The sequence below is a fragment of the Bolinopsis microptera genome, chromosome 8, assembly GCF_026151205.1.
Source record: "Bolinopsis microptera isolate Bmic1 chromosome 8, MBARI_Bmic_1.0, whole genome shotgun sequence".
NCBI classification, from domain to species: domain Eukaryota; kingdom Metazoa; phylum Ctenophora; class Tentaculata; order Lobata; family Bolinopsidae; genus Bolinopsis; species Bolinopsis microptera.
The window spans coordinates 10278646-10287576 of record NC_087079.1 but is presented as its reverse complement, the minus strand read 5'-3'; the positions used below and the strand labels follow the sequence as shown (position 1 = coordinate 10287576).

The window sequence follows — 8931 nt, the reverse complement described above, 5'->3', positions numbered from 1 at the left end:
CACTTCAAAACGCTTGCATTTTAAAATTGACTATCAGTTTTTTCTTTTCCAATTGCAATCGCATTCAGTCAAAACAATACTTTTCGAAATAACCCAAATAAAAAGAACTAAATCCTGGGGCTCTGGGGGGGGGGGGGGGGGGGGGGGGGGGGCAACCATATTAAAGTATATCCCCGGGTCAAAATCGGAAAAAATCCTACATTTTAATATACTTTAATATACCTACAATTAGAAGATTTATATTCTTCGTTAAGATTTACATGATGAACTATATTTTTCACTCAGATTCGCAAGATAAGCCTGTTTTAGGACTAGTACATGAATTTCCATCCAGATTGGTCAAAAATTGGCTGAGCTATGAGCTTAAAAAAATATGCCCATATTTGGGCATACGCTTTTGCCCAAATTCGATAAAATTTCAATATTTTTTAATGAGACTAACTCTATGTGAAAGATATAACTCAGTGTTTGTTGAATATAGTGGATACTAAGTAAAAAGACCTCCATGAACAAAATTTGGAAAATTGCACATAATATCTCGGTTCGGAAGACTAGCCAAAATGACTTCATAAAAATTGAAATAGCTCCATCAGTTTTCAATATTTTTTCAAGAACTTTTTGGAATCGATTGCATTTCAAGCTTATTTTGGGCAACAATTTTTGATGTAGGCCTCCAAGGAGATAGGGATATATTAAAGTATGTTGTAGGTATATTAAAGTATATTAAAGTATATCCCCGGGTCAAAATCGGGAAAAATCCTACATTTTAATATACTTTAATATGGTTGCCCCCCCCCCCCCCCCCAAATCCTCATTTTCCTACCTGGGTTACAGTGGAGTTCCCGCCTGACATAATTATACTCTGCATACACCGCGCCATCTCAGCCACCACTCGTAGGTGGGAACTCCACTGTAATAAGGCGCTCCAAGTCCCACTAAAACGCTCGCCCAAATTTTAAGAAAATTCTTGTGAAAAAGGCCCTGAATGTATGAAAGTAATCGTAATCAGTGTAGTTTTGGAAGCTGATTCTGAATCCCATAACCTAGTATAGGGTAAAATGTTGGAGGGCTTCGACGCGCTGCGCAAACTAGCATCGTCGATCGCAGAGCAACGATCTTGGATCTCGATGGGTTGACACCGTCAATCAAGGTAAAATGCGTATTTCAAAATTCTGTCCCATTTTCAAACATGACATTTTCTGAACACAAATTTGACAGATTGGATGAAATTTTTGTCAGTTAATTGATAATGGTATGAAACCAAATTTAGCTACTGGCATGGGAGTCAAAATCCCGAATAAAATTGCAAAATCATATTGTCTCAATCTCTGTCCACTGTCCCATTTTCAGTTTTTGAAGATGAATTTTCCGAAATTTTACAGTTTCAACTGATTTTCTCACCCGCAACCAAATAGTAAGTCATCTATAGATGGCATATGACACGATCGAGGTGCTGGAAGTTTGTTTTCGGTCGGAGGAAGCCAACAGCAGAAAGCTTAACAAAACGAAAAGTTGCATTTTCAAAACTCTGTCCCATGCCATTATTTTCAAATACGAAATTTTCTGAACACAAATTTGACAGATTGGGTGAAATTTTGGCCCAGAAACCAACTAGTCAGTTAATTGATGATGGTGTAAAACCAAAAATTGAGGTACAGGGAGTCAAAATCCCGAATAAAATTGCAAAATCATATTGTCCCATTTTCAGTTTTTGAAGATGAAATTTTCAGGACAGAAATTTTACAGTTTTAACTGATTTTCTTACCCGCAACCAGTTTGCAGTTAGTAAGTCATCTATAGAATATAGATACAATGGCATATGACACGATTGAGGTGATGGAAGTTTGATTTCGGTCGGAGAAAGCCCACAGCAGAAAGCTTAAAAAAGATGTATTTTCAAAATTCTGTCTCATTTTCAAATATGAAATTTTTTGAACACAAATTTGACAGATTGGATGAAATTTTGGCCCAGAAACCAATTAGTCAGTTAATTGATGATGGTATACAACTTAATTGAGGTACTGGGTACTGGGAGTCAAAATCCCGAATAAAATCGCAAAATCATATTGTCCCAATCTCTGTGGGGTCCATCTATGATCTACTTAGGACGTCCGGCAAATTGAAATAGGGAGAGGGGGTGGTTTTGGAATATCGGACAAATGCAGACAGGGGGAGGGGGTGGTTTCTGAGAATGCGGACGTTCGGAAATTTTGCAGAATTAACGAAAAAGTCCCATTTATTCAACTCTTTGACACTAATTACTCTGTAAGTTTAGATCCCTGTATTTTGAACGAGAAGTCGATTCCCATGCACCATGGAGCAGCTCATGAGAGCCGAGACACATCTCGCATATTCTCCTACTGCCTTAAAACTTATTCGATTGGATTGCTACTAGTACTTACAGTGGCGTAACGAAAGGCCCTGCTGACCCCGCTGTGCAGGGGGGCGCCGTCTTAGGGGGGCGCCAAATCGTCGTTTGAATGTGGGACAATTTCGAAAACTTAACTAAAGTACTAGCAAAACTGCGCGTGTTGCTCTAGATACACACTTTTTTAAAGATTTTACCGGCGTATTCTCTAAAATCACCTAATTTGTTCAATTTAAGGGAGGGGCACCAAAAGGGGAGGGGGCGCCAACAGGGGGGCGCTTTTTCGGCAGGGGGGCGCCAACAGGCAACGTTACGCCACTGAGTACTTAAGACTAAGTACTTAAATGTAACTGTGCTAAACTTGTTAGACACTAAGTGTATTATTGTATATTTTAAGTAACTACACATTTTATTAACAATGGATTTGAGTTGGTTTTAATTTTACTCTTAAAAGTAGCTGGAAGTCCGGACTTCCGGGGGAGGGTGGTTTTGAAAATTCGGACACACCCAGGGCGAGGTCTGAAAATCCGTGATTTTGGTGGACGTCCTAAATAGATGGCCCCTGAACCATTTTCCGTTTTTGAAGATGAAATTTTCAGGACCGATATTTTACAGTTTTAATTGATTTTTTTACCCGCAACCAATTAGTAAGTCAACTATAGATGGCATATTATGACACGATCGAGGTGCTGGAAGTTTTATTTCTACCCATGCTGCAAAAACAATAGTCATGTGATCATGTTTTGGCGAGATTCTCATTATGTTGTGGGAATGAAGGTGGTAAACAATTGAATACTTCAGTTTTAACTAAAATTAAATAAATTGAAATTCTATTATACAAAGTTTAACAATTCAAATAACTGCAATTATAATATATTAACACTGTCAAAACTGTTATAAATAAAAATAAATATGTCCGCTTTTTAATTTGTTATTGCTTAAATAAATAGAATTGTAAATATTCAACTTGTTTTTTTAGTGACTTATTTGGGGTAAGAATAGAAAAATCTTGGCCCAAATCATATTTAAAATCAATGGATAGCTTTAAATTTCATTAAGTTATGTCGTACTGGCGGTAATACAGCGATCAACAGTATTAATAAATTATTACCGTATCAAAAATGAATAAAAATTTAAATATACCGCGTAAAATCACCAAAAAAGCAATTAACCTTGGTTTTTGTCCTTCGTCAAACTTTTTGATACTGATATTATGTTATGACAGAAATTATGAAGACAAAGCAGCCAGCCTCGAGACTGCTTTGCATTTAAAATTTCTGGGAATCCTTTTCATTCGTAAAATTAGAAAATTTAACGTACGCGGCAAAAGTCTGTCTCTTCCTTCTTTCCTGCTGTCGCTGTTATCAACTGGAAAATTATCAGATTGCAGATTTAAAATGGTTAGTTTCAAGAAATGAAACAACAAAAATTCTAAAATTCTGAATGGTGAACGATTAAATTTCTGATTTCTGAACGGCTTAAATTTATGAACAGCTTAAATTAGTGCAGGCTTCTTACAGACCATAACTGATCACTTTGTTAAATAGACAAAACATCTGTTAAATAGACTTACAGCAGTCTGTCTCCAAGCTTCCTTGTCCTGCTGCTACATACGTACCCTCAGGACACCCCACACAGGAGGTCGCTGTTCCTCCGGAACTGTAAGTCGACTCCCCACAGTTCTGGCACCCAGTATGTTGGTCAAGATATTCACCACCACTGCAAGGACCTGTGAAATAAGAGGACAGAAATTATGTGAAAATAATCTGACTTCAGATAATGTCTTATCCTCGATATGCTCATCTTGAAGATTGTTAATTCAACATGAAATATCAGCTGTTAAACTACTAACTCCATGTGCAGTCACCCAAGGAAGATCCCAGACCAGACTGAACAGTTTTCCCAGTAGGACAGGGTGCACAGTTGGAGTGAACCCCACCGGGACTGAAAGTGCTCTCTTCACACACCCTGCATCCTAACCCAGGTGAAAAGTAGTGACCTTCTTCACAGGTGCTGCAATCATAGTGCACCTGAGGAGTTAAAAAGTTGTACTGATGGACGATGTTCGATTAAATCGGTAATATTTGGACTTTTTGGTACTCTAAATAGCTAAATAAAGCTTCCGAAAATCTCATATACATGAAAAATTCCACAAAACTACTGCGGTGCGTAGTTTAAGTTATCTTACTGTTAGTGTTACCCTAATGTATAATTTAATAAAAATACTACCTCTAGCATATTCGAATACCAAGAGTAATCGCAGGAATTTTGGTAAAATGAACCAGGAGTTGTGTCGATTGTACAGTGAAATCTGTTGTTGCAATGGCTGACAGTAACAGAGTAAGCTCTGGGGTCATAGCATAATAATGAAAGGTTTGGGTAGTAATATCTAACAGAAGTGATGTCCAGGAAGGCGTGGGAATTACAGTGTAGCGTGAAAATCATGCCTTCTTCAACCTCGTAGTCTGAAGTTAAATACGTGAAAAAATAGAGTTGACAGTTTCACAGGACAAATTTTTCATGTCACTTAATACTAATACTAACTAAGAGATGATTTTGAAATAGGGTAAGGCACGTAATTTTGTCAGGGTACCTAATTTTGTCATTTTGCTCTGAAAAACTGCCTCGGCTCGGAATTTCAGCTTGAAAGAAAAGGTTTGTGTATAAAAAGAAAGCTTAGACTTTGCTGAAACTGCTCCTACAAAGTTTAAGTTTCTAGCTCTTTTGCATCTGTGTCAAAAATGAAGGCGAAACTGTTAACCCGAAAAATAAATAAGATCCTTAAAGTTTTCTTAAGGAATTTTCAAAATTTTGATTTATTGCTATTTCAAAAGTAATTGAGCTAGCTTCATGCCATTGCATATTTCAAATATCTTCTACAGCAGAAGTATACGTACAAATTTTCAAGTCTCTAGCGCAATTATTGTTAGAGTTACAGAGGGTGACAAAATTAGGTTCGATTTTGCCAAAAGTACCTAATTTTGTCAAAAAAATCGACCTTTCTCAAATTTCTTGTAAATCACAGATTGTGTTGAAAATGGCCTTATACAACTATTCTGAAGTTTTTTTGCCCATAGGATATGTATAAGGCACTTATAATAGCATTTAAACACTTATAATAGCATATTTTCGCCGAGAAATATACTGTAATTCTGGGTTTTAAAGAGCTATTGGTAAATATAGTTTCGTGAATCAGTAACCAATATTGATTCATGCTTCATAGAAAGTTTTCAAGATGCCAGTGGTTTCAGGGGCATTTGGGGGCTATTTTCTAAGATTAGATACCCAAAAAGTGTCATCTTTTCATCAAGCTACAAAACTATGAAAACATCATATCTTTGGGATTTTTGAGGTCAATGTTGGTAAAAAAAGCGCTCGAATGATGCATCCAGGTAGTCTAAAATACCGAGAAACGGTTACTTTTTGCACAATCTTCAAGTGACAAAATTAGGTTCGGGGTGACAAAATTAAGTAAAGTCACCTAATTTTGTCATTTTTTTCAAAATAATGTTTTTGAACATCTTCAACCCCAGCAATTTCGATCATTTTTGTGTTAGAACTTGCCTAGACTGTCTACTATAACATGGTGGAGGTTTCATCTAAATCGGAATTTCAGACGAGGTTAAAACCCATGGTTTATATCAGGCAGTCGGAAAATTACCAAAAATGACAAAATTATGTGCTTTACCCTATTACATACAAAATAGTGTATGCGATTTAATTTTAGAATAAATTCGCGTACATTATTTACTTGATATATTACTTACGCATAGCTTCAGAAGGTGGGAAGGAACTGAGGAGAAACAACCAGATCATCATAATAACTCCTACCATCTTTTTTTTTAAATTTTTTTTGGTAATTTTTTTTGGGTTGGGTTTTTTTTAAAAAACCCCCCAAAAGGTTTTTTTAAATTTTTTTTTTGGCCCCCCTTTTTTTTAAAAAGGGGGGAAAATAATTTTTTTAAATTTGCCCCCCCCAAAAAAAAAAATTTTTTTTTGAAAAAAAAAAAAACCCCAAAAAAAAATTTTTTTTTGGAATTTTTGGAAATTTTTTTTTTTTTTTTTTTTCCCCCCCGGGAAAAATTTTTTTTTTTAAAAAAAAAAAAAAAATTTTTTTTAAAAAAACCCCTTCTTTTTTTAAAAAGGGGTTTTTGGGGCCCCCCCCAAAAAAAAAATTTTAACCTTTTAAAAATAAAAAATTTAAAAAATTTTTTTTTTTTTTTAAGTTTTTTTGGGGGAAAAAAAACCCAAATTTGTTCCGGGGAAAATTTTTCCCCCCAAAAACCCGGGGGGGGAAAAAAAAAATTTTTAAAAAAAAAAAAAAAAATTTTTTTCCCCTTTTTAAAAAACCCCCCCCCTTTAAAAAAAATTTTCCATTTTTTTTCCCCCCCCCCTTTAAAAGGGGGGTTTTTTTTTAAAAACCCCGGGATTTTTAAAAAATTTTTAACCCAAAAAACCCCAAAAAAAAAAATTTTTCCCCCAAAAAAAAAAAAGGGGGAAAATTTTTTTTAAAAAAGGGAAAAATTTTTTTTTTTAAAAAAAATTTTAAAAATTTAAAGGGGGGGAAAAAAAAAACTTTTAAAAAATTTTTTAAAAATTAAATTTAAAAAAAAATTTTTTTTTTAAAACCAAAAAAAAAAAAAAAAAAAATTTTTAAAAAAAAATTTTTTTAAAACCCAAAAAAAAATTTTTCCCGGGAACCCAAAAAGGGAAAAAGGGTTAAAAAAAATTTTTTTTTAAAATTTTTAAAAAATTTGGGAAAATTTTGGAAAAAAGGGCCCCCGGGTTTTTAATTTAAAAAAAAATTTTTTAAATTTTTTTGGGTTTTCCTTTCAAACCCCCAAAAAAAAAAAGGGGCCCCCCCCTCCCCCCCTTTTTAAAAAAAAAAAAAAAAACCCCCGGGGAAAAAAAAAAAAAACCCCGTTCTAAAAATTTTTTAAAAAAAGGCCCAAAAAATTTTTTTTAAAAAAAAAAAAATTTTTTTTTTTTTCCTTTCCCCCCCCCAAAATTGGGGGGGCCCCAAACCAAAATTTTTTAAAAAAAAAATTGGGGGGGGGTTTTTAAATTTTTTTAAAAAAAAATTTTTAAAAAAAAAAAATTTTTTTAAAAAATTTTCCCCCTTTAAAAAGGGGGGGGGGTTTTTTTTAAAAAAAAAAAAAAAATTTTAAATTTTAAAAAAAATTTTTTTTTTTGGGTTTTTTTTTAATTTTTTTTTTTGGGGGGGGCCCCCCCCTTTTTTGGGTTAAAAAATTTTTGGGGGCCAAAAAAACCTTTTTTTTTAAAAAAAAATTTTTTTCCGGGTTTTTTCAAAAAAAAAATTTTTTTTCCCCCCTTTTTGGGGGCCCCTTAAAAAATTAAAAATAACCCGGGGGCCGGGGAAAAAAAAAAAAAAGGAAGAAAAATTTTTTAAAAAAAAAAACCCCCCAAAAGTTTTTTTAAAAAAAAAAATTAAAAAAAAGGAAAAAAAACAAAAAAAAATTTTTAAAATTTTTAAATTTTTTAAAAAATTTTTAAAAAAAAAAAAAATTTTTTAAAAAATTTTTTTAAAACCCTTTTTTTAAAAAATTTCCCCCCCCCCCTTTTTTCCCCCTTTTTTAAAATTTTAAAAAAAAATTTAAGGAAAAAAAAAAAATTTTTTTGGGGTTAATTTTTTTAAAAGGTTTTTTTTTCCCCCCCGGGGGGGCCCCCGGGGAAAAATTTAAAAAAAAATTTTTTAAATTAAAAAAATTTTTGGGAAAAAAATTTTTTTTTAAAATTTAAAAATTTTTTTGATTTTTTTTTTGGGGGAAAAAAAAAATTTTTTTAAAAAAAAAATTTTTGTTTTTTTTTTTTTTTCCACGGAAATTTTAAAAAATTTAAAAATTTCCCCCAAAATTAAAAAACCCCCAAAAAAAAAAAAGGGGGAAAAAAAAACCCCCAAAAAAAAACCCTAATTTTCCAAAAAAACCCCCAAAAAGGGGGTTTTTTTTTAAAATTTAAAACCCCTTTTAAAAAAAAGGAAACCCCCTTTTTTTCCCCCTTTAAAAAAAAAATTTTTTTTTGGGGGAAAAAGGGGGGAAAAAAAAAATTTTTTTTAAAAAAAAATTTTGGGGTTTTGGTTTTTCAAGGAAAAAAAAAAAAGGGAAAAAAAAAAAAATTTTTTTAAAAGGGGGGGGGGGGGGGGGGGGGTTTTTTTCCCCAAAAAAAAAAAATTTTTTCAAAAAAATTTTTTTTTTTTGGGGGGGGGCCCCCCCATTTTCAAACTTTTTTTTTAAAAAACCCCCCCCTTTCCCAAAAGGGGGGGGGTTTTTGGAAAATTTTAAAAAAAAAAAAAGGGCCCAAAAAAAATTTTTTTAATTTTTTTTTTGGGGAAAAAAAAAAAATTTTTTGGGTTAAAAAAACCTTTTTTAAAAAATTTTTAAAAAAAATTTTAAAAAAAAACATTTTTTTAAAAAAATTTTTAAAAATTTTTTACCCCCCCCCCAAAAAAAAAGGGGGAAAGGGGGCCCCCCCAAATAAAAAAATTAAAATTTTTTAACCCCAAAAAAAAAAATTTTTTTTTTAAAAAAAACCCAAAAAAAAAA

General features: G+C 32.7%; 1 long non-coding RNA gene across 1 annotated transcript; it reads right to left on the bottom strand.

The window, feature by feature from the left end:
* Window positions 1–3260: 3260 nt before the first annotated feature.
* LOC134819777 (uncharacterized) lies at window positions 3261–5844 on the bottom strand. Its single transcript, XR_010160804.1, has 3 exons — window positions 4221–5844; window positions 3942–4097; window positions 3261–3736 (listed from the first exon to the last, which is right to left on the bottom strand). It is a non-coding gene; the product is annotated as an uncharacterized LOC134819777 (long non-coding RNA).
* Window positions 5845–8931: the final 3087 nt, after the last annotated feature.